We start from the raw sequence: 26,840 nt of genomic DNA on the forward strand, positions 1-26,840 counted from the left end.
GTACAACATCCCATAGTCACTGTTGAACAATTCTTTCATCAGTGACACCTATGGGCTTATCCAGTAACCTTTTTTCTCAAAACAGCAATGCCCAAGGACAAAGAAAGAGAGAGTCACCTAATGAACCAAGACGTCTTGATATCTTTGTGAACAAGGGACCCTCAAGTTGTCTCTACAGACCTGCACAGCCACCTGGCCATGAAGCTGCAATGATACTGGATGTGTGAAGGGAAAAAGGCCTCAATTTAGGGCAAAGTTCTAAGTCTTGTTTGTTGGTGCAGTATATGGCAATCCCGTGATGCCAAATTAAGGGCAATTTCTATCACACCTGTGGTGGGTATTCCCTGTGCTGTTTTGTTGTGCTAGTGCCATCTCTAGCGATGGGCTGTTTATGGCTTACAGTCAGTCTTCTTGGCCAAAAAGGTACAACAATTCAATCGTCCTTCAGGATAACTTTGAAAGTTGATCCAAGCTTCTGTAGAAACAGTAGGTGAGCAACAACATTCTGGTCCTTGAATACATTTTTTTTCCGCTAGCTTGTTTAGTTTCTTCAGAGTGATTGAAAATGCTAGCATATCACTTCTCTCTTGAGAAGGAATTCAGAGAATGAATAGTAGGAGGAATATCATCCCACTTAATTGTAGGCAAATCCGTGATAGGAAATGTTTGTAAAAGTATCAAGGAGATGAACAAGGATCCCAGGGGCGTAGCTAGGCCAGTAAGATTGGGGGTGTGTGAGCTTCAGATTACCCAACAATCACGCTGGCACATAATGTTAAAATACATTAGACAACAAGCAGGGTGCATGGGAGAGGCTTAAGAGACAGGGGTGTAGCGTCCTCTCCTGCCTGGGTACCTGCCAATGACTACCACAAACACAGAGCTTAATATATATATATATTTTTTTGTCCTCATCTTGCGAATACTGTATGATTACGGAGTATCAGGTGTCTGCCTCTTTGCTCTTTTCCGACACTGCCCCTTGATCTCTCTTGGCTGGGGAGTTTTGACCTCTTGTTGGTTTGAGGAGTTTCCTTTACTCGTTACATATCAATGCTTCTGGCTTGGATAGAGGGGAGCTAGCCAACTTGGCTACTCAGCAAGTACCATGCTTGCCTGCCAGAAGATGTATCGCTTTAATCATAGGACTTAAGTTTGATACTTATTTGGGGTTTAAAAAGGTTTCAAAACTATCCCAAAACTTAAATCTTTTGCTTACATTTCTTAGCTTATCGAGTTTGTTGATTCTTATTGCCGAGTTCAGCCATTCTGCATGAGTTGGGCAAGAGGATCCTATCCATTTGATACAAATCTCTCTCCTTGCAAGAACTATTAACACAAAGAGGAGATTCTCCTGTTCCTTAGTAAGCCCCCCTTCATTACCTGAGTCTAATATCCCAAAAAGAATAAGAGTAATACTCACAGTTAGTTGTTTGGACAGGATAGTGCTCAGGGTCTTACCGACTTGATCCCAAAACTCTTTCAATAGAGGGCAGTTTTTAAACATGTGGATGTCATCTGATTTTTCCTCTCCACATTTGGGGCATTTCTTTATTCCAGCATTTTTAAATTTGGAGAGTTTTTTTGGTGTCCAGTATGCCCTATGGATTGTATACTAATGGTTTCTCTTCAGAGCCGCGGATTTCAGGTTGGACCAGCATTTATCTACTGATTTTTCCCAAATTAAGTCCAAATCCATGATTACAATGTCTTTCCCCCATATTTGGGTTTCCATATTGACGTTGATATAATTAGCCATTATCAGAGCCCAGTACCACTTTGCTATTTCTTTTGGTAATCGCGTTGTTTTGATCATGTCATCTTCCAGTTTTTCACTACCGTTTATACTGGGCAAAGTTCTAGACCAGCTTAACATTTGATAATATTTAAATTTAGATAGAGTATTGTTTGTCATTTCTTGCAGTTCTAACCATGTTTTTAAGTTTGGACCATTTAGTATTTGTCCCCAATATTTGATGTCGGCTCTTTTTAATGCCAGTGCGAGAGTGTCTTTTAAGCATTCCGGGGTTCCCGGAGATTCCCAGATAGGGGCCCATTTGCTATAGTACGATATTTTTAGAATGCCTCTAATTTGTGTCCACAACTTTGCTGCATCCCTTAATATCTTGAGCTTTATTTTTTTGAAGTATTTGGGGTGTCCGAACTTAAACAACGCATGATCTTCTGATTTTGTGATTACTTTAAAGTAGGCAGGGTAGTGTTCGTGGTTATTTAGTAATACTTTAATATTTTTAAATTGAAAAGCTCTGCAATACTCCACCAAGTCTGGACTGGCCAACCCACCATCTTTCTTGCTCCTCCTGATCTTTTTCCATGCAATCCTCGATCCTTTTGCTGCCCATATGAAGCTTGTTATGTTTCTCTGTGCTCGAGCTAATTCCGTCTTTCCAAATTCCATTGGTATTGCGTTAAATAAGAAGGTAAACTTCGGCAAGACGGTCATCTTGATTATATTCGATCTCCCAATCAAGCTCAATGGTAGAGAGGTCCATGTTTCAAGCAATTTTCTTACCTCTCCGGCAACTTTGTTTAGGTTTCTGTTTGCAATCTTTGCTATATCATGATTTATTAGAATTCCTAAGTACCTTATTTCGTTTTTTATGAAATTGCTTTGAAAGGTCGTATTCCATGTCATGACCTCCGTCTTCGTTTGATTCACTAGGTATCCTGAAATTTTTCCGAATGTCTTTAAAGTTTTCTCGATACTTGCCATGGCTTTTGGATAATCCTCAGTAAAGATCATTAAGTCGTACGCATAAAGAGCGATTTTTTTCTCCCATATGCCATATTTGAATGGAGTGATTTTATTGTTGTTTCTTAGCTTATTTGCCAGTGGTTCGATATATAAATTGAAAAGTAAAGGGGAGAGTGGACAACCCTGTCTCGTTCCTCTGGTTATCTTTATATTTTCTGTTAAGCTACCATTAATTAGGACCTTTGATCTTGGATCTTTATAGATCTGGTTTACCATACTGATAAAGTGAGGTCCGAAAATGTTCTTGACCATAACCTTCTCGAGAAAGGCCCAGTTGACCCTGTCAAAAGCCTTTGCGGCGTCAACAGCAAGTATGGTGAGTGGAATTTTCTCACTTGTTGCGATATCTATTGCGGTTAGGAGCTCTTGTGTTACTTCATGTAGATATCTTCCTTTAATGAAACCTTTTTGATCTTGATGTAGTAATTTTGATAATACTCTCCCTAGTCGAGCTGCCATTATTTTAGTAAATATTTTATAGTCCGTGTTTAATAGTGATATTGGACGGTAAGACTCGCATTTAAGGGGGTTCTTGCCGGGTTTCAAAATGATTGTGATTATGGCATTGTTCCAGGAGTCTGGTATGGTTTTCTGTTGTGTTAAAATTCGGTTAATTAGTTTGGTTATATGAGGGAGTATAGAGTTTTTCAGTTTCATGTATAATTCGTTTGGTAAGGCATCCGGCCCTGCGGCTTTTCCCTTTTTCAGACTTTTAATGGCATCTGCCACTTCTTCTTCTTGAACTTCTTTATCAAGAGCTTCTCTTTCATTCTCTTCAAGTTTTAGAAGTGCTGCATCTTGCAAGTAAGAATTAATCATTTGATCCGAGGGATTTATATCTTCCGTATATAAATCTTTGAAAAATTTCCAGAATTCATGCTTGATAGTATTTTCATCAGAGGTAGGACTTGTTTGATCATCCTGGATAATACTTTCCACTTTGTTTTTAGCTAGATCTGATTTTAGCTTCCATGCCAGCCATTTTCCGTAACCTTCACCAAACTCATGTTTCGCCAGTTTGCTTGAATCCCATTTTTTCTGTAGCCTCTCTTCCAAAATTTGATCAATTTTATCTTTTTGTGTCTGTCTTTTACTTAGAAGATCTTGTTTCTTTTCCTCCTCTTGTTCTGTGAGTATAGCGATGTCTAAAGAGCTGATCTCTGATTCCAAGTCTAAGATCTCTTGTTTTACTTGTTTGTTTTTATGAGCCCCTCAACTTAAGAGTTTTCCCCTTATGACAGCTTTATAAGTATCCCAGGTTATTTGTTCTGTGGTACCTGACGCATTTAACTCAAAAAAGATATTTGTCTCGGTTTCCAGCTCCTTTATAATTTCTTCGTCTTCCAGCAAAGCTCTTTCAACTGTGAATCTCCTTTCAGTTATGTTTTCTGTGATTTGTAATTCTAGTTGTACTGCTGAGTGGTCTGAGAGGTGAGCTGGTAGGTGAGATACTTTTTTCACTTTCTTTGATATTTCATTACTAAGCAGAAAGAAGTCGATCCTTGATTTGTGTCCCAGTTTTTTGTTGTGTAGAGTAAACGGGTATGATTTTTCTCCTTTGTTTTTCCAAATGTCTACCAGATTAAGATCCCTTTTATACGTCATAATCCATTGTCTCATTTTCTTTAAGTTGGTATGTCTACCCGGTGGCGATCTGTCTAGTTTTAGGTCCATTACTGGATTAAAATCACCTCCCAATATTATGGGAGAGGAAGCTAGTAGTAGTTGTGAGTACAATTTTCGCAGCGGATCAGGATCGTCCAAATTCGGACCATAGTACCCTGCGATGGTAATGGGGGAATTTCCTATTCTGACATTAGCTATGGCCCATCTTCCTTTACTATCTACTTCTGAACTGGTTATGGTAGCTTTTAAGGACTTTTTAAAGATTATGACTATTCCCTTAATATTACATAGTTGTGTTGTGCATATTAAGGTGTCTACCCACCATAGTTTCTTGATTATTTGATCCCATTCTTCTTTTAACAAGTGAGTTTCTTGTAATATTATTATCTCGCTTTTCCCAGTTCTGATATACTCTAAGATTTTATTCCTTCTGCTTTTTGTTCTCAGACCATTCACATTCCAGGATAGGATTTTACCTCCCTACATGCAATCCCCATTTATTCTGTTCAATTGTTGAGAATTATGTTTCACTCCTAGTTGTTTTAGTTTTCTGAATGTTCGCAGATGAGGAATTTTTTGTTTTTTTTTCCCTATTTAGCTCCCCACCCTTTTTCGTGTAGTTTTATACTTTCTAAATCGTGCTTTAAAGTTGCCCTCCCCGGGAAGCCTCCATCTTCTTCTCCTTCGGTTATCTTTATAACCCTTTTGGCTTCCCGATCCCATCCCCGTGATTTTGTCTATGTACAGTTTAAAGAATGAAATTAGTTGGTTGGTTTATAGCTCCTTCATATTTATTCTATGTTTTTGTCCTTAAGTGTAGTTAAGATCTATTTCTCCTTATACTCTTGTTATATATATATATATACTTTTTTCCTGTATTTCGGAAATTTATACAGGATTATATAGGTTACATGTTATCAAGTAGTCAATATGTTTTGTTTATGAACATTTAACTCAGAGGTTCTTCTGCGCGCATTTGATCTCTGATTAACTCTATCAGATTGTTCACCTCTTCAGGCTCTCTTAAATTACGCATTTTGTTTCTCCACATGATCCGTAGTGAAGGTGGAAATTTCATTTGCACCGTGGCACCTAGTTGTTGGAGTTCAGACATTAGATTTCCCAGTTCCCATTGCCTAGTCTGAGAGGCCTTTGACATATCTGATCTTATTTTAAAATTCCAACTGTCTTTGTTGTATGTCCCTTTTTTCAATGCCTCTCCCAAGATCCTATCCTTCAGCATATACGTTTTAAAATTGACTAGAATCTTTCTAGGGGTTTTCCTTTCTTTGCTTTTTCCATAAGGATCCCTGTGTACTCTCTGTATGTCCTCATCTAGAGTTTCTTTGTCTGCCCATGGGAAATGTTCCATCAAAAGTGCCACTACAAACGCTTTTACATCCTTACCTTCTTGATTCTCCGGCACATTTAGGATTCTTATGTTATTTTTCCTCGCTTGGTTTTCTAGGGATTCCAGTTTCTCATTCACGGTTTTATTTTCCAATCTCAAAGAGTTTATTTCCTTTCTGTTTTTCTCCACCCTTTTGTCCAAACTGGAGACTTCATTTTCTACTGCTGTTACTCTGTCACCTAGTGCGTTCAGCTTGCTGTCCAATTTCTCGCAAACCTCCTGTATTTTGTTTTGTTTTGATTCTGAGATAGAGAATTTCTCTTTCATTTCTACCCATATTTTTTCAAGAAGTTCATCTCTATGGGTTTTTGTTATGTCCTTGTTAAACTCTACAGACCTAGGGTCATCGTCTTCCTTGTCTTCAACGTCTTCAGTTGTGTTTGCAGTTATATTTGCTGCTGCTGCCGCAGAGAGGTCTGCGCCCCCCTCCGCCATATGAGTTGCCACTCTCCCTTCTGAACTGCCTTCTTTAATTTTCCATATTTCTTCCAAACTTATGTTCTCTACCAAGTTCTTTTTCTTAGATCTAGGTTTTCTCCCTTTCTTTACGCTACCTGTACTCGATTTTCCAGCTAGAATAGGAGCTGCTCGCTGTTTCTCTTTTCTTAAGGAGTGAGTATCCGGTAGTTTGATTGTAAGTTTGGTTGTTATATCCTCTTTCTCACTTTGCAAAACTTCCGATGTTCTTTGTGCTTCTAAGGAGCTAAAAGATTCCGAGCTCTGTTCTTGCTGCTGGATTTTAAAATAAGATCTAAGAGAGGGAGTAACTTTTATTTTTACTTTAGATTTCTGAATAGACTCCAAGTTGTTTTCTCCCTTCTCTGAATTATTCTTTAGGTAGCCCTTAAGTGAGGTTTTTTGTTTTTTTCTGCTCACTCTTGGGGTGATGCCTTTCGGAAACTGCTCCTGACTTAAGAACTTTCTATTCCGCAAACTGTAGAAGGATTTCGCTGTGTTAGGCTGAGTTTCTGGTTGCAGTGGTTGCAGTGGTTCTGCTTCAAATTTGGGTTTGGCTTGATTTTTTGAAAGATTTTTTGAATCTTGAGGCGTTTTCTCCTCTGTTTCCTCCTGTATTGATTCTGTTATTCTACTCATGTGCTGATTATTTGTTGAGTTTTTCTTTCTTATATTTATATTTATATTTGTAACTTGGCAGGGTTGTGAATGTTTATATGTCTGACAGAGCAGGAGATATTGGTAAAGCTGACTATTAACACCGCTAAAGTTATAGTTGTAGTCTGTATTGTAACATAAGTTTGTTTGTTTAATTTTGCAGTGAAGGTTTCCCAGTACCCAAACACTCTCTGTCTTGAAAAGGTTATTTGTTTCTTTTGCCTCGCATTTGCACTTTAAAGTTTCCAATCCTGCTTTTTTACAGTCTTTTGCAGGTCTTATCGTTTTCCTGTAGTCACTCTTTTGACCCGTCAATTCTCCCACTGTGACTTTTACTCCACCCGCTGTTGAGACAGTGGCAAAGCTTTCCTCGCGGCTTTCCTTGCAGCTTTCCTCAACCTGCCGCCTCTGCACTGCTTCTGCTCTCCGCCTCTGCTCTCTGACTCTGTCGCTCGTGCCCCGGAACTGAAACCTCAGTCTTCCGGAGGCACGGCGGCAGTGCAACTTCGCCCTCCTCGCAGCGCTCCACTGCTCCGTATCTGTCCCTGCTGTGAAGCGAGCTCCGAGATTCCTCACCGCCTTGCTCGCTCCGCCGTTCACTTTGAAGGTCCCGTCTGCTCTGGCGTCTGCTCTGGCAACAACTCCCACGGGAGCTGGGTACGGATACGGAACGAAATCATGAAGTATGTCTTCCGCCTCCGAAGCACCGCAAGTGGAACACCACGCTTCACCCTTCTCACCGCCGCTCAGAGGGAGAGGGAGAGGGGAGAGTCCAAAAAGTCCAAAGAGAATCACCATGCCACGCACAGTTTGCAGGTAGGAAGCACCGTTTTAAACTTGCTCGTTTGTTGTTTGCTATTGTCTCGTTTTAAGTAGATCTCAGTTAAGCACCGTGCATCTCATTTCATTGCTGCGTGCTTGAGCTTATTTTCCCCAACCACTGCTGTGGTAAATCACGGGTGCACCGGGAGCTCTCCGACCGAGCCTCCTACTCGGCCGCCATCTTCCCCCCTGGTAAATCACGGGTGCACCGGGAGCTCTCCGACCGAGCGAGTGACTGGAATATCGAGTCCTGAGAGGAGATACCAGACCTCCAACATTCTAATCCAGAGGCACAGTGCTGACTAAACCCTTAGAGAGAATTCTTGAAGCAAACCCTTGGCAAAACCAACTTAACTTAAACTGCTACTTACTTACTCCCTCCCACGTATTAGGCTTAGGTCAGGTACATTGGGGTAGGCGTAGTTAGAAGCACCAGTTGAGGAAGTTAGCCAAATGTATATATGAATGTATATATTTTATTCATTTTAACTATCGTATGGCTAAGAAACCATATCAATGCTTTTACAGTATTATTTCATAATACTCCTTTTACTGTACGCACTTTTTATAATAACAAGTCTTGCAATTGTGGCAATTCATTTCTCTTGCATGAGAAGGAAGACTGCTCAATAAATAATATCTTTTATTGAAAACTCCCGTCTCTCTATTCTCTGCATACTGGTGAAAGTAATTCTGCACAACTGACTGAGTGAAATAGCTGTCTATTGTTTCACACGACTCTAGAGATTGACTCTTATTCTGAGGAGCAATGTTGTCATGTTAATGCGGTTGTTGGAAAACTGAATCCCTTCTTGTCTGAGCCAGGGAAGCTGATCACTTCCTATTCGGTCAAGAAAGTTTCTAGTGACCTCTGAGCTAGCTGGTACAAACCCAATTAAGTCTAACATAGTCAGTAGAGACGTAGAAGACCGCAGTCCTACGTCTACACTGCTGTTTATGTTATTCCAATGCGCAGGGCCTAGAGGGAAAATGGGAACTAGACTACATGGCGCCCAACGTTTGGTAAGGCGATAAAACTAACGCAAGATGTTAGAGTAACTCAGTCGTGCTTTTTCACACAGACCCTTTCTCCCGTAAATACTCCAATAGACGTCTGGAGTGGGTGAAAGGTTAAAATCCGCCTGAACTTAGTAGGAAGAGATTCCTATGTAGAGCTTCTGGTTTATTCAACGTTGAAAGATACAGTGTTCCAAAATATTGTGCACCTAATCTTTGTTTCCTTGGAAACCTGCTCTGCAAACCTTCATTAATACAATGTCAGAAAATGGCGATAACAACGGAACCAATGAAGTCCCAGTAGACGCGAATCAACAGGGTCCCGATGTTACAGGGATTAATGAACCGGGTGCGATTATCATTCCGGTCAACATAAGAAAAACCATAACGTTAAAACTTATAGAAAACGGACTGACATCAGGAGGTGGTACAGTCGTTTTCGTGATAGAGGCACACGAATATCGGCAGACAGAGGTATTCTATTCTTGGATAAACTTTCCAGCGGCAAACGCTACAACACACAAATTCCACTATTACAAAATAGAGGATCCACAGGAAGAGTACGCTCCTTTTGAGGAGATTGAAATACCATTAAAATACCAAGAGCACCTGCTCTGGTTTAAAGGCGTACTAAAGCATAATGATCACATTACCAGGCTCGGTCCACTAGGTAGACCAGGAGCAACGTGGCCGGTTCTAGCCAGCTACACACCACATCCGGACATTGAAAAAATGTCTTGCGAAGAGCTGTTAGCACAGCTAAAATTACTGATTAAAATACATAAGACAATTAGTCCAATATGTAATGCGGACTGCAACAGTCCAAACAGCTGTTAATATTCCACAGCTGACCCCTCATCAGGGGAACACAAATAAAATTACACCACAGAACATACAATCATGTCTTGGTAAAACACCCATTAAACGGGAACAAATCCCTTTCTGGTTAGCACAGAAAATTACTCAAATAGAGGCAGTATTCCCGAATACTACCCCTATTGAGAAACACAGAATTCTGACCATCTGCCTTCCAATGGGGGTCACACCACACATGGAGGACTGTGACACTTGGGGTACAGTCTTTGCTTCCATTTACACAAAAACACATGGTGTTCCGTCCATGGTGGTAATACCAGATGTGCTAAAACAAATTCAGAATGAATACGGTCCAGAACCTGCTTTAACTCTTGGTATGAAATTACTGAAAGACTTCAAGCAGGTCTCGGCTATAATACTAGCCAACATAAAAGGAGAAGCAGCATCTGTGGCGATCCGCCAGAAATTGAAAGAAACAGATATAACAGATCAACCAATTGAGCTTGCCAGAATTATAGAAAAATGCTATGAAGAATTAGGAAGAGATAGTTTGGGTGGGAAACCAGTAAAACCCCAACTACTCGAAAATCCTGAATTTTTTTTATTAAACATAATCTAAATAGTCCTAAAAAGAGCTGGGATGGAAATAAACAATCCACTCCCAAAGAAAAAGTTTTCCAGTCCAGAGGAAGGTCTCCTCGACGGAGGGAAAGAACTCCGAGTCGATAACACCAGTCTCCCCAGAGGGAGCACTCTGAGAAAAGATATAACCTTAGAAATAGGGATAACTTGAAAAAGCCTGATAGATATCAAAGTATTGATACACGTCCCTCTTGATCTTTTTTGCAGAAATCAGAAGGAAGAGAATGGTCAGACACAGGAGAGCACACCAAGTCCAAAGACAAGGAACCTGCTCAAAGTAAAAAACTATAATTTCCAAGAAAGAAGGTAGCCAGTATTAGAGTAATCGAACATGCCGAGAACACTGAGAACACAGCTGAAAAACGGAGAGTAGGCACAGACAATGCTAGACAGTGCAGCAGAAATCACCATAGCTCGCAAGATCCTGATGAGTCATCTGGAGACAGTGGACACGAATGAATACATTCAAGTAGAAACTGCAGACAGCAGGGTTAGCGAACCCCATAAGATATACGAAATAACACAAGCGTATAGAGGGAGATAAGACTAGGAAAATAAGGGGTCTATTTTGGGATAACCTCTCAAAAGACTATGACATCCTGTTAGCTGAGAAAGATTGGCCCCAGAGTTTGTCAGGGAGTGCCCTCATGGCGAAGAAATGATTATGCCTGCCTTCTCAAATCACATTCCAATTCACACTAAATATATATATATATATATGCAAGGAAATGGCAGTAGCCCAGGCACCAGCATTATATAAGAATCATGTAGGATGGGATGAGGACTCTCCTCCTCACAAAATCCAGTAAAAAAGTCAACCGACTGCACAAAGGCAGTACCCAATTAAGCAAGAAGCTAAAAAACAGGTCAGGGAGATTTTAGATCAACTTGAATACCAAGGGGTGATTGAAACATGCACCTCCCAAATGAACAATCCTTTGTTTCCTGTCTCCAAACCGGACGATTCGTATCGTCTAGTCTTGGACTACAGACACCTTAACTCATGTTGCAAAACATTTGCAGTACAAAATTCGCATAGTGCTGCACTAATGAATAACATAGTTCGCAAAAAATACAAAACAACATTAGACATATCTAATGGTTTCTTTTGCCAAAATATTGCACTAGAAAGTAGGTACTTAACCGCTTTCTCAATAATGGGGTCACAGAAAAATTTCTGTAGGCTCCCACAGGGATTCAAGAACAGCCCAGGACTATTCTCAGCCAGAGTAACAGAGTTACTACAAATCTATGATGATGAGGCATTATCTTATGTCGATGACATCTATCTCACAGACGACGACTTTGATACTCACTTGAAAAGGGTGAACACCATAATACTTGGGTTCGCAGCAGGGGGTTACAAATTCAACTTTAAAAAGTCAAGAATTGCCCATCTGACAGTCTTATTTTTAGGATATGAATTATCAAGTGAAGGAAAAAGCCTAGCGGATAACTTCTTAGAGAAGTGCTCTGTACTCCAAGCACCGAAAACGCTGAAGAACTTACAATCGATTCTAGGCTTCCTGAATTTCGGAAGAACATACATATTAAACTATGCAGAAAGGATTAAACCTCTCAACGAATTAATTAAACCTGATTTTAAACCAATCAACTGGACTCAAAAACACACAGAAATTTTGAGATCACTGCAAACAGAGATGTTAGCAAAAACAAAATTAGAAACACGTGACAACACAGGAAACCTTGTAATCCGAGTCATCCCAGGAAGATGCGGATTCACGTACCTGACCTCTAATGAGGGAGAAACTGCACCAATAGCTTACAAATCTCATTTGGACACACAAGCAGAAAAAACATTCAGTCTCACAGAAAATACTGTGAAAGCAGTGCAAACTGCTATAGCGAAAGAACGAGAACTGAAACAAGGCAAAAGGATCACTGTTCTCACAGCAGAATCCACCTTCGAGGCACTATTCAGCCCAGTAAACCTGCCTACAGTGTCACTGGATCCGAAATGGATACAGTGGGAAAATTCTCTTGCTGCAGAAGACGTGAAATACTATTTCGCCCGCACATGAAAAAACGGAATGATTTAAATTATGAAAAAGAATATCCTCTGCCAATCAAAATTCTCCCTCTAGAACAGTACTCCTGTATAATCTATACAGACAGATTTGTACAGCATTACAATGTAGGAAATAAATCCTACGATGCAGCCTGCGCGATTGTTAAAGGTCGCTGGCTCTGCAGTAAATTCAGACCGAAAATAACAAAAACTGAATCACTGTGAAAATGTTCGGCTCAGCGAGCTGAAATCAGATCCTTAAAGATGGCGTTTGAAAATGCCGAACGTGAATTCCCGACACTAATCGTGCGCGATTCGCATTTTTGCGTCAATTCTTACAATGATGATTTGCAGAGCTGGGTTCAAAATGATTACAAAGATGACACAGGTGCCACAATCAAGCATAAAATGCTTTGGAAACAAGTAGTTCTTTTACAGAAGGAACTACAAAAGACTCACGTGTTACACACTCTGAGTCATCAACGTGATGGCGTTCATGTTGCAGGGAAATCATTGGCTTATACAGCCATAGCGGAAGCAACTAAACCGGCTTCAGTAGCCACAAAAAAGCGTTCAGAAAAATATATAGACAGTGAAACCATGCTGGCAGTAAAAACGTCTTCAAAAGGCAACTGTGCAGCACTACCCGTGAAATATCCACTCAATTATACATACGTAATTGATGCAAACTCCGTTCCTTTTGCTCGAATCCCTGGAGTGGGGGATAGGGTAATTCCAAACATGAACCGGAGAAAGTTATTAATAGCAGACGCACACATGGGTGAAGGTCCAAGGCACAAACAGATGAAGGAATCTCTGACTGAATTACAAGCAGTATACTGGTGGCCGGGGATGAGCGGGCAACATCAAATATTAGCAAAAAACTGCCAAGACTGCAGCAGAGATCGCAGTTGTGAACCGGTCCCGCCTGTAGCCCAGATACCCTTTATGGACAGGGTAATGCTATCTATACGCAAGAAAGCGTCCTATTAATTGTTTAAGACTACATTCACTATAAAAATGTGGCCCCAGCACTCGGCTGACGCGAAAACTGTTATAAAAGATCTGCGAGTATTTGACGACACATACGCAATTGCCATGCTTCATTCTGACCAGGGTCCTGCTTTTAGCTCTTGAGCTTATAAGGAGGCCATGACCAGTATGGGCATTGGATTGCGATTCTCTTGTCCATTTCATCCTGAGGGAAACAGTGTAGTGGAAAGAAAAAAACGAGACATAAAGCAATCTATAACAGCGAAGGTATTAGGTTCGGGTGATGGGTGGGTCAAACATTTAATAAGTGTCCAACGTAGTCTTAATAACTTACCAAGAAATTATCTAAAAGGTTTCAGCCCATACAAACTATTGTTCGGAACTAGAATGTATGTTCAGGACCTTGATAGTCAGGCTTCAGTGGTAAAAGATAAAAATAAAGACTTTGACATCAAAGATCGTTTGGCTGTTTTACAGGACTTGAATGAAACAAGAAAATCCTTAAGCAACATAAAAGTAAAGCAACAGCCATCTACCACTGAAGACATACCACCTGTCCCAGCAAGACCTGTCTGGATTCCAAAAATTGGGGATCTGGTCAGAGAGAAAATAGCGGTGAAGAAGGAATTTGGGCCTTCTTACAGAAAAGCAGTACCTGTCTTAGCAATCAACGGAAACAAGATCAGTAGTACTACCACCCCTTGCTGGTAAAAAGGAGAACCGAGTTGTATCCATAGACCTGGTGAAACCACAAGCATGTGGCCTATAATCAACAGTAGGCCAAGTGGACTCCGAAGAAATAACAGAATACCCAAATTTGCAACAATCCAAGAGGTTCAAACTGAAAGACTAATCACATTTGATAAACCTGCAGTGCACAGAGAAGGACTATGCAATAATGCCATGGAACTTGAGCCTCTTGAAATACAGATTGAAACAGTTCGTCATGAAACTCCAGTCTACAATGATGTGGCATCAGAATGTGCTAATGAAAGGCAAATTGAGAAAACAATTCCAGCAATCGACAGAACTGCCTCTGGCTACTTCATCAATTTCGATAACTTTTCTGAAGATCAAAGCGACCCTGAAGTGACGCCAGAAACAAAGACTTTTAAAGAAAAGGCAACAGAAATCTTTCATCAACTCAAGGAAACTTATCCTTTTTCTCCATGGTTAGAGTTTTGGTTTGGGCTAGGTGTGCTTTTCCTCCTGCTTTGGCTCATCATGGTACTTTGTTTGGGAAAATTCATTGAGGGAAAATACAGTTCAATGGACACAGCAAGTCAGAACATCAACTTAGTTCTGAAACCTCACAAATCATCTCACGTCAAGAAAAGAGAACTATCATCAGTAAATGTCACAGCCATTCCAATACCCGGTGGGCTAGTGTGGGACAAGACTGACTATGAAATATATGGCCCGGTCGAGATCTTGAAATATCCTCTCCAGTTCAAGGGTTCATTAAGTGACTTTGTAAAACCAAGTACATTCTCTGATGATTGGGATTTTGAAAGTATAAATAATATGATGTCGGATTTAGTGTTGTCAGCAAAATTTACAGAACATGATTATTTACAAGGTTCATCTAATTATGAACAGATGTACTGTTTTTCACATTACGCAGAAAACTATTTACATAAATCTGCTCAACCTAGAAATGTTTTTAAATATAACCAATGGAAACATTGTGCTACTCCACGTAAAAGTAGTTCAAAAACGTTTTTTGAGAAATTCCAATACTTCTCAGGGTTTAACACAAGTAATGCAGAAACATTTTATTATAAACTGTTGGATAAAACAGGGACGAAAACCATGTTGACAAATACTAAATTGATATATTCAGAAGCATTTTATGAAAAAATGATTACATTTGGTTTTGATTTCTGGAAAAACAACATTGAAACAAAAACAATCTGGGGTACAAAAGATTGGCAGGTACAAGGCCTAGAAGCATTATTTCGAGCCTGCATGATACCAGAACAAATATTGTTCTTAAATGACATAATTCAACAAACAACCTGTCTTGGCCTAGCTAAGATTAAAGACCTTAACAAACCGTCTATTCCAAAGCCAATACCTGATAATGCTACCACAGATATTGAAATATACGTATACCAAATTTTACATCAAAACAGAACACATCCTGATTGGAAAAAGTGCTTAATCTGGCAAGAAGACACTGATAACTTTCAAGATAGATCCCTGAACAAAACACAGGGGTTAAAAATGACCAGACCCTAGATACTCCCAGAGACAACATCTAGGGATAGTAACAACATACAGTGTAGGGAAACTGTGCCTTGAATGGCTAGAAACATCCACACTGGAAGAAATTAAGCAACACTTATCTTTACTTAATGATGGTGCTGATTTGCGCGATTTCATAATGGGACCACGCAAACAGCGTCAAAAACGTTTCATAGCGGCAAGTGTATATGCGGCAAACAACGAGGCATGGAAAGTAATGCAAATTGAAACAGCAGAAAAAATACGAGAAATTGGTCGTATTCATTTGGAAAAATCACTTACTGTTGTGGACAATGGGTTAATGACTCTGTCCTCCAGAATATATTCACTGGACAGTATTGTATCATCTGCCATTGATATAATAGATAAAGACTTGCTAATGTTACAAAATGGCCAGTCCCAATTACGTTCTATTGTACTGCGAGGCTGGACGTTGCAAAATCTTCGTTCAGGCTATGTGCCATGGCGTCTAATCAACACAACGTCATTGTTTTCTATCTTTAACCTCACTGATAAACAAATCAGTTTGGCACAGAAAGGAGCAGACTACACAATCCTGAGCATCGAAAAACTTGAGAGATTACCATTGACAATGTCAGAAAGACCTATCATTGAATGGATAATACACTGGATTATCACAATTCCGATAACAACTTTCAGATTTAAAAATTGCCTTGAGTATATACCGACAGGCCAGTATGAAAGGTTGGGTAAAGGGTACATTAAGTCATCATGATAATTACCATATACACACACATGCTACAGTGAATACGACAAAAATATATTTCTTAGTGGTGAAAATTGCAAACATTCACTAAGCGGTATACTTTTGTGCCAGGGTATTAATTTACATGGGGCCTGTGAAGGGACTTCAAACAACCTTTCATGCCACCAGCACGTCACACCTGCAACGTAGATAGAGCCTTTCTTTAGGCAACTTTCTAACGGGAGTTACATTCTATTAACGGACCACAGCTGTTGTGGCTTGGTGCCAGGGAAAGCATATCTCGTAAGCGTGACTTCCATGGTCACTTGCTGTATGCAAGCATTGTTTCCAAACGGCCCTGGAGATTCCGAAACTCCGATTTGGCCTCCTTTGAATATCTCTTCTATACAAATTGATACTTTAAGCAGAATGAAGTCTGTGCTTTTGCAGACAACAGTGCCCATCACGTCACCAAAAGAAACGTATGATCTACAAGTTGCAAGGACAACATCGGAGATACATGAACTTTTATCAACAAATTGCCCCGTGCATTTTACAGAAATGCTCAGCCAAATCCTAAATATGTCGGATGCCATTGGTATCTCAAACGTATTTAAGACAATTTTTTCGGTTCTGTTAACACCATTCAAAGCAGTTCTGGGCATTATTCCCAATTTTGTCCATTCAGTCTTTGGCGGCCTACCACTACTTTTGGGACTCGTAGCAGGCATTTTATTTTTGACCCTTCTGCTCCGATATGTCAAGCCAAAACACAGACATGACTCCGGCAAGGATGGAAGAAACAATCCTAGCAATGCGCTACCGAGACCACATAACTAAGGTCCTTGGATTGGCCCGGCTGAGAGATCTGAACATGACCTGGTTTCTTTCATTCAGACCTATATGGCAGACCTGCATCTTACCTGTGCTTCGATGTATGCTATGCGGAGAAGAATGCGTGTTAGACACCTGTCTTGCACTACCATCAGCAGTACCAATGGATATCGATACTTTGCTAAGTCCTGTAACGGCTCATGCGTCATGTTGTCCCCAGCGGCTACTAATCCTGATGATGGCATTCGTTGAAACTCCTGCGCTACGACTAGGTGGTGGAAGTGAAGCAAAAAGTGAAAGCAGCATCACCCAGGTACGACCTTCTGTGAGCATTGCTGATCCAGACATCGATGATAACAATCATTCGCACAACTGCCAGGTTGCTGCACTATCGAACCTGGTCGAACTGTCACCTGAATATGTAGACCTATTCTTTGAGAGCCTGTCTGAAATGATGTTCTCCCCTGAACAGAAACAATAACCGTTTGGAAAAACATTCCGGCGCACAGCGTTCCCATGAACTCTGAATTCGGCCTTCAGTTTTGATAAACAAAAGCTACTGAAAAGCGTTTGGAACTCTATTTCCACGTTCCCCATTGAAATATTTTTTTGAATCAGACATTTTTCAAAATATTTACCTTTTTTCTGGCACAAATACTTTTGCTTAAAGTAGAACTATTCATAAAGAACAGAGCTTCTATTTTTAGTAGATCTAGAGACAAAAACTTTACCTCGGCTTCTAGCACATTTTACAGCAATTGTATTTATATGTGATGAAATAGTCTCGCCCTTCTTTTCTGTATTAGGAGACATTTCATGTGTAATTTTTCGCAAAATCGTTCAACTGATTACATATGCAATAATTTTTGAATGATTACTATACTTAAAAATGTACAGTACCTATATTCTCATGTATTTCATATACGCAATTTCAAATGCAATATGTATTTTGGGGTGGGTAGGAATACACGCGCATCTTATTGCTTTAGATTTTAGTAATTTGATGGACATAAATTCGTGGAGTGGGTGTTGTGTTCTATCTAGGACCCCGATCAATATTGTGACCTTATGCCCCCATATGGCTATAATCAATACATATCCCTATAATGGCATAAACAATCAGAGCCATATTTCAGTAACTCGTCTCTGCAGCTCATTACAGTACATGACACAGCGGAAGCCACTTCCTTAGATTCCTAGATAACACACCGAGTTCTTTCGACAGCTCAAATCCCCAGCAACCTGGGAAAGCCCCGCTTGCTTTGTTTTGATTACTAATAGAACTCCTGCGAGCACTGTAAGAACAACCAGTTCTTAGTGACATCTTTATTGACGTCTTATGTCCAAAAACTAACGTCAAACTCGGCACCTTTCAGGTATAAATAATACCGACGTTGCCTTAAGCAAACACGACGGTGGTGGTAAATACTGGAGCAGAACAGCTGTCCCTTGCAGTGAGCCCAGCAGATGCGAGAAGCCCACTGACGCTGCCCCTCCTCCTTGACGCGCTGAGAAAGACGCTGTCTTTTCTCCTGCCCAGAAAACCCAGCTCCGGCGTTTCCAGCCTACCCTTGTGGGTGACTGGAATATCGAGTCCTGAGAGGAGATACCAGACCTCCAACATTCTAATCCAGAGGTACGGTGCTGACTAAACCCTTAGAGAGAATTCTTGAAGCAAACCCTTGGCAAAACCAACTTAACTTACACTGCTACTTACTTACTCCCTCCCACGTATTAGGCTTAGGTCAGGTACATTGGGGTCGGCGTAGTTAGAAGCACCAGTTGAGGACGTTAGCCAAATGTATATATGAATGTATATATTTTATTCATTTTAACTATCGTATGGCTAAGAAACCATATCAATGCTTTTACAGTATTATTTCATAACACTCCTTTTACTGTACGCACTTTTTATAATAACAAGTCTTGCAATTGTGGCAATTCATTTCTCTTGCATGAGAAGGAAGACTGCTCAATAAATAATATCTTTTATTGAAAACGCCCGTCTCTCTATTCTCTGCATACTGGTGAAAGTAATTCTGCACAACTGACTGAGTGAAATAGCTGTCTATTGTTTCACACGACTCTAGAGATTGACTCTTATTCTTAGGAGCAAAGTTGTCATGTTAATGCGGTTGTTGGAAAACTGAATCCCTTCTTGTCTGAGCCAGGGAAGCTGATCACTTCCTATTCAGTCAAGAAAGTTTCCAGTGACCTCTGAGCTAGCTGGTACAAACCCAATTAAGTCTAACATAGTCAGTAGAGACGTAGAAGACCGCAGTCCTACGTCTACACTGCTGTTTATGTTATTCCAATGCGCAGGGCCTATAGGGAAAATAGGAACTACACTACAAACGAAGAGCACAAAAAACACATTTTCCTTGGTGATTTCAACATGTACTGGAACAATTCCAATGGTCCTCTTGTGAACAGTATCACATCTTTCCTCCAGGACCCCAACCTTATCCAAGCCTGCAACAGCTCAATCTATAACAAAGGAGCCACCCTAGACTTAATCATTGCAAAAGACAAGACCATGCAAACAGAATCTATTCACCCCTGAGACTGGACTGACCACCACTGCATCACCTTCTTCCTAAAAAAAAATCCAATCACATCAAAGGGCCAACCAACGAAAGCCAAACTCTAGGTCCGAGACACCTGTAACATTCACTCACATACCATATCGACTCTTAGCATCAATATCCTGCTCCTGCCCTCCTCCATGAACAATATCCATGACCTCACTGATCACAACTTCAATTCCATGTCCAAAATATGGACACTCTGGACCTCAAACAACTTAAAAGAATCCTGTCTAAAAGGTCCAAACCCTGGTTCAACTCCACCCTTAACGAAGAACTTCAACACCTCAGACTTGAGAGCATGGAGACATACCCTCTCCCAGACCAACCTCAAACTGCTACATCAAAGACAAGGCACCCACAATAGGCACATTAGGTACTCAAAAGCTGCGTTCTTCCAAACTCCTAAATGAGTCCATTCACCTCCTACTCCCATTATGACTATGATAATTATTGATTTACTCACCCAAAGCTCCTTACCTGACTTCCTCAAAAGTGACCAAGTTACCCATATCCTAAAAAAAAAACAAAAAAAAAAACACTCCAACCAAGCTGACTCCAACAAATACTGTTCTATCTCAAACGTCCCTACTTTGGCCAAACTCTTAGAAAATGTGTGTATCTACAGCTTCACAGTCAACTTTGTCAATCTGGTTTCCGATCGGGGCATAGCACCACAACTGCCATGGTCCACATTATTGACAATGCCCTGCACTCACTCGACCAGAACGAATCGTGCCTCCTAATCCTTCTGGACTTGTCATCCATCTTTGACACTATCAACAATTTTATCCTTCTAAACCTTGTTGAACACAGGATGGGTGTATACTGCGCTGTGCTAAAATGGTTTTCCACCTATCTTATCTACATAACACATCTCAGCGCATCCTAATCAATCACACTCTTTCTAACCAATCCCCACTGTCGCTGGGTGTACCCAGGTTCTATTCTCACCCAAACATTGTTTAACCTACATATGGAGCTCCTCACTGAAATCCTCAAACTCTCCCACATCTCCTACCACATGTATGCTGACGACACCCAACTCAGCATGAAAATAACCTCTGCAAGGACATCTATTTCCTCAATAACTCTTTGACTAAAACAGAACATTGACTGACCCATAACCACCTCAAACTCAATTTCTTTAAAACTGAATTCTTACTGATCGCACCACCCTCAACCCCCCCTTATGTCAAAGATTGGCTCCCTTTTCTCACAGCCTTAAATTGTACTCCACACATCATTGACTTGGCCAAATACTTAGGTATAACCTTAAACAAGGACCTCTCCATGTAAAAACACATCAGCGCCATTACTAGAGGAGCTAACCATCAGATGCATGTTCGTAGGAAACTAAAATCTTTCCTCCCTATAGCAGACCTCACTACAGCAGAAGTTAGACCATGGCAGTACTACCTGGTGGGACTCCCAAAAACCTCACTCACACCGTTGAAGGCTACTCTGAATGCAGGAGCTAGGCTCATCACTGGATTAAAAAAGAGTGATCATATCACCCTGATCTTCAGTCACTGAAATGGTGACCATTCGAGGCAAGGATTCATTTAAAAATTGCTTTCGACACAATGCCCCTCCTACTTGACCACGAAACTGACCCTATTGGGTGGAAATAGATCTTCTAGAAGTACTAGCTCCTTACTTACTCAAGAAAAAGAAGACATACAACTGATTATTCTCTGGAATTGCCCCAAAATCTGGAACTCTCTCCATAACGAGAGCAGATACAACCCATCCACGTCCAGATTCAAATTCCTCTCACATTAACGTTCTCCTCCATCTCCCCTTGATCGATTCCTCACACATATCTGTTCGCTGCCTCTCAGTACGTCAGAATATGCTTGGGCCAGGTCTTTTGCCAGACTATGCACTCCACTCCAATCTCTCTCTTTATCATATGTGCAAGTGTACTTCTGTCCATTCTTATACACCTATTTTTGTATATAGTATGTGCTTATAGATTGCATTTATATTTCTTCCTGTTCTATCCCATATTTCTGTACTCTTCTGCAAAACACTCTGTCACCCAAAAGGGTCTTGTTTGCTCTATATAAAAGTTCAAATAAATAAATAAACATTCTAAAACACCTTTCATTGCATTTCACTCTGACACATATGTCACATATGTCCGTTAGAAGCCAAAAGGGTTCCATCAGAAATTTTGCAAGACACTACATCTCCCCATCTGTTAAATATATATAGTAGTTTTGGCTTCCGAAACGCGTAACAGCAAATAAAGCGACACTGTGTACCACTTTACCTCTGAGTGCGCGTCTAACTTGGAAGTTTATGGGAAATAATTGACTGGCGGGGCTCTGCCAGCCGTGAACGCGCCACCGGACTGTGGGAGGTTCCACCGCGAAAGAGCCGTGAGAAGTAAGCATATATATACAAATATATATATATATATATATACAAATATATAAATAGAGTGTTGGGATAACATTTGGGAAGTTTGCCAAGAGCTGCATTGGAGTAAAATGGGAAGTTGGTGTACCGACAAGAGGCATTGTGGGACTTGCAGTCCGATGATGAAATTAATCTGCTGAACGGCAGAAAGTTAAGGTGAACAATGTGACATTATCGAAACCTGTGTACTTAACGTGTTAAAAGAATTCTGAAAGTACTTTTAAACCTTAACTGAACACATTTACTTGCCGAAATATACAGAATAATGGACTGCCTCTTTAAAAATAACGGACGTTAGTCCTTCTTCAATGCCCAAGCCACGTTTAAAATAAGCTAATGAACCCACCATTGACTTGAAGCATATGATTAAGAGGGTCTGTACCTCGAAACGCGTCATGCTGTTTTTGCCAAGAATAAAGCCTTTGAAAAGTGCAATGGTGTGGCTGGTCTCACGTTGCTGGTAGCTGCGCGTGTATCCTGATATATATATATATATATATATTATATAATATATATATATATATATATATATATATATATATATATATATATATATATATATATAGTAAATTCGCCACATTAGCTGAAGCAGCCGCCTCAGCCCTCAAATCCAAATGACGAAAGAACAGACCCAAATTTCGTGCTTAATTGAGGTGTTTATTCTTGTCCAGCAAGCCTGCCGCCGCCATTACGTGTTTCGCCTCTTACAAAGCTTGATCACATGGCGAGTTGCTGAGAGCCAATGCCGAGATTTAAAGTGCAAATGCGCGCGCCATTTTTTCAAATTGGGTATCAACAACAAGGAAGAAATACTATGTTCACATGTGTTACATCAAGGTGCAAATTCGCAATACAAAGCTAATGCACATTCGACCAATTTATAAAATATATAAATAAATACGTATTTAAATATTCTTAAAAAATGCATTTTTTCTGAAATTATACTTGTAGGAATACAGTAGGACCACTGAGTGGGAATAATATATATAAATCTCCACTTAATTCATATATTCTTTTGGTCTCCTTGCTTATTTCACAATTACGAATGTACAATAAACATTGTATAAAATTAAGCCCAAGTGGGCTGAAACCCAACGAAAAATGCTGTCATTCTCGTTGTTTTCGTATTCTCGGCACACAAAACAATAAGTGCATAAATTCTTTTTTTCATTTTTACATTAGTGCTAGTGCAAGTGCTTGTCTAAAAACAATATCAATATCTCATAATAGAGCCGATGGTAAATCCCCCAGATAACCTTCCAGGGTTGCCCTCTTTGAATAGTGAAGCTCTCTAAATACACATGTTAAGAGAAAAGAACGGCGCAAAAATATTGATCAGTTAATTTATCCAATAAATATACCACAGTGAAAGTACAAAATAGCAAAAGAGAATCCCTATTCCCTGCTAACAGAAGTTTCTCATAGCTTACCGCTGAAAGGAATTCACTAGTGGATTATTACTGCCTGTATACATCAAGGTTATTAATATATCCTTGCAAAGTTGTAACTATTACAGAAAAATCCAACTAAGTTTCATCTTGAACGGGGACCAATGAATACTAAATTAACCAAAGCTATTACAAAGAGGTGTATAGATCCTCCGTTGCATTCAGCCCTTGAGGTTGCTTACTGTTTAATTCCAAGATGTATCTTGTTTCGAGAAGGCGAAGCCTCGCATCTCGATTACTCCCTCTTTTCATAGGCCAGACTGAATCTATTACATAATAGGATAAATGAACAGGATTGGAACCATGCTCATGCTCAAAATGCCTAGCCACAGGGTAGGTCTGATCTTTATTATTTATGGCTCTAATGTGCTGGAGCACACGTTTGTGGACCGGCAGGCAGGCAGGTACCCACATACCGGAGTCCACAAGTGCACTCCAGTACATAGACTGCATAATCTGTTTTGCAGTTTAGGCGTTTGGTGATTTCTCTAGGTGTTTCTGAGAATGGGACAGTGTATTTAGTCCTGTTTATCCCATGTTTGCACGCCTTACATTGCGAGCATTTCTTGAAACCCCTACCTAAGGCCTTCCAAGTATTTGACATTTGCGGTTCCAAAGTATTTGTGACCAGAGATCTGGCCATAGATACCGATTTCCTGAATGTGAGGAGTGGTTTATTCAACACTTTATTGCCAATAACTGGATCACCTAATATAAGGTTCCAATTCTGACTGAATATTTTTCTGATGGCAGAATGTTGTCGGCTATATGTTACAATCATGCGGGGTTTGATTACCTCCCCAGCCGGGGTTGTATCTACCTCCTTAACCTTAGGTATCAGCGCACTTTCTCGGGATATAAGTTGTGTTCTTCTCTGAGCAGCCTCAACTACGCTCCTAGAGTACCCCCTAGTCAGAAATCTACTTTTGCTTGCTTCTTGTGCCAACTCGCATTCTTCATCACTGCTGCAAATCCGCCTGATACGCAGCATCTCCCCATAAGGGATACTCCGTATCAGGTGGCGTGGATGATGGCTTGCTGCATGCAGGATGGTATTGCCCGCAGTGGGCTTTCTGAATAATTTTGTTTGCATGCGGTTGTTCTCAATATAGACTTCCATATCTAGAAAACGAACAGTTCTTGCGCTGATGCATGATGTAAATTGCAAATTTAAGTTGTTAACATTCAAGCTGTTGATAAACTGTATAGCTGCCTCCTCCGTCCCCCTCCAAACGAAAAATAAATCATCTATATATCTGAGGTAGGTGACCACATGCTGCTCCATGAATGTACGCAGATGCCCCGCCAGGACCTGTTCCTCCCACAGCCCCATGTGTAAACATGCGTAGCTGGGAGAGAAACAGGCCCCCATGGCGACACCCCTTACTTGTTGGTAGATTTGATAATTGAACAAGAAGAAATTCTGCTCTAAACACATTTGAATCATGGATAACAACATCCTGTTATGCACCCCATAATATATAGGACGTTTGTTTAGGAAATGTTTAATCGCCTTAAGACCATCTCGGTGTCCAATGGAGGTATATAATGACGATACACCGAGGGTCATTAGCAAAAAATCAGGGCCCCAATCCAACTTCTCTGTTTTACGAATGAAATCCGTTGAGTCTTTTACATAAGACCCCAGTCCTTTAACCCAGTCCTGTAGAAAGAAGTCTATATACTTAGAAACACTTTGAAGGGAACTGACAATAGCAGAAATTATGGGGCGACCAGGCGGTGTGTTACAGTCCTTGTGGACCTTGGGGATCAAATAAAAGGTTGGCACCACTGGATGTTCTTTTCTCATAAATCGAAATTCATCCTCCGTGATAATTCCCCCACTTCTCCAAGCCTGGAGTTTTGCTGTTTGATCTCCCCATGTTGCTCTTAAGGTGGGCCAATTGCTCTTTCTGTAACACGACATGTCATTCAATTATTTTTCTGCCTCTTCCAAATATAACTTACGGGGCCAGAGCACAACATTTCCCCCTTTATCCGCCTGTCGGACCAAAATATTGTCATCCGCGTTCAATTTTTTAACCAGTTGAATATAGATCCAATTCTGTTTTGTCATCTTATGACGTCGACTATTAGTTGCAATGTATAGTTGTTTCAATTCTTTTACAACCAAGTCATGATATACGTCAATATTATCATGGAGCATTATCGGTTGGAACGTGGACTTAGGTTTGAAAGGTGTTAAACCAGCAGCTGCATTGACGTTACTCAAATTGGAGTCCCCCTCCTGGCTGCCAATAGTTTCTTTTTGCAGGGACCATATTTCATTCATTTCTTCTTGGTCCCCCACAGTCAGCAAAGTGGGACTTCTACTTTCAACAGGATGTTGCTTTTTGGACTGTAGGCTGTGGAATTTGTTCAGTTTGAATTTTCGAACAAATCTATAGGTATCCATTCGTACGTCTGCATAATTAAAATCACATGGCGGGCAATACGACAAACCCAGGGACAGTACGGCTTCTTCCTGCTGAGTCAAAACCGTTTCTGTTCGATTTAAGACTGAGTTGGGGTTTCCGCTCGTGTTGTATTGCGCTTTTGAAACCGATTCCATTTCCCCCTTGGGGCTCCCCTTGTTTTGCCTCTGGCGGCTCCAGTGTCTTTTCCGGCGTTGACTCCGCCTGTAGTTGGACCTGGTGCTGGTTTTACTCGTGAGCGCAATGTGTCTCTCTGGTCCAGGCAGAGACAATCGACCTCCTCCGCCATGGAAAGTTTGGTAAACCCCAAGGTCGACTCCGTTGTATTTTCACCCTCTACTTCACTTTCGATGTTGGAGCTAAGGTCAGATCCTGAAATCGAGTTTTCACGTCTCCCAGAATTTTTATTTTGTGCACCCTTGACCCTTGCTTTCACACCATAGTATTTTCGAGCAAAGGTGAAAATTTGGCCGTTAAGGTAGTCAAGTCTATCTCTTTCAAATTTGTAAATCTTTCTTTTTTTGATTACCTCCTCCTCCTTGTTTAAACGGACCAACATATTATCACACAATTTTTTGATTTGTTCTTTCATACCCAACGCATTAATTTCTTCCTCCAGTTTGTCAATTTCGCCCTGTAACTTCATGCGGTCACTTGATGCATATTTTACCAAGATTTTAATCAATTTTGTAGACGACTCCAAGTTAGATTCTGCCCATTCCTTGAGCATAGCAGGGTCGGGATTCTCATAGCTTGGGGCTTGGGGCTAAAGTTATTCTGAGCCCTCTCGGTACTCTGTTGACTTCTAAGTACCGGGTAAGGGATCGATGCTCCCACCACTTTGATTGCTCGGAACGCATTAGCTTTTTAATTTTTTGAAAAGGTCCCGAGTGGTGGGATTCCCTGTTGCTGT

Source organism: Lissotriton vulgaris, chromosome 11 (genome assembly GCF_964263255.1).
Source record: "Lissotriton vulgaris chromosome 11, aLisVul1.2, whole genome shotgun sequence".
NCBI classification, from domain to species: domain Eukaryota; kingdom Metazoa; phylum Chordata; class Amphibia; order Caudata; family Salamandridae; genus Lissotriton; species Lissotriton vulgaris.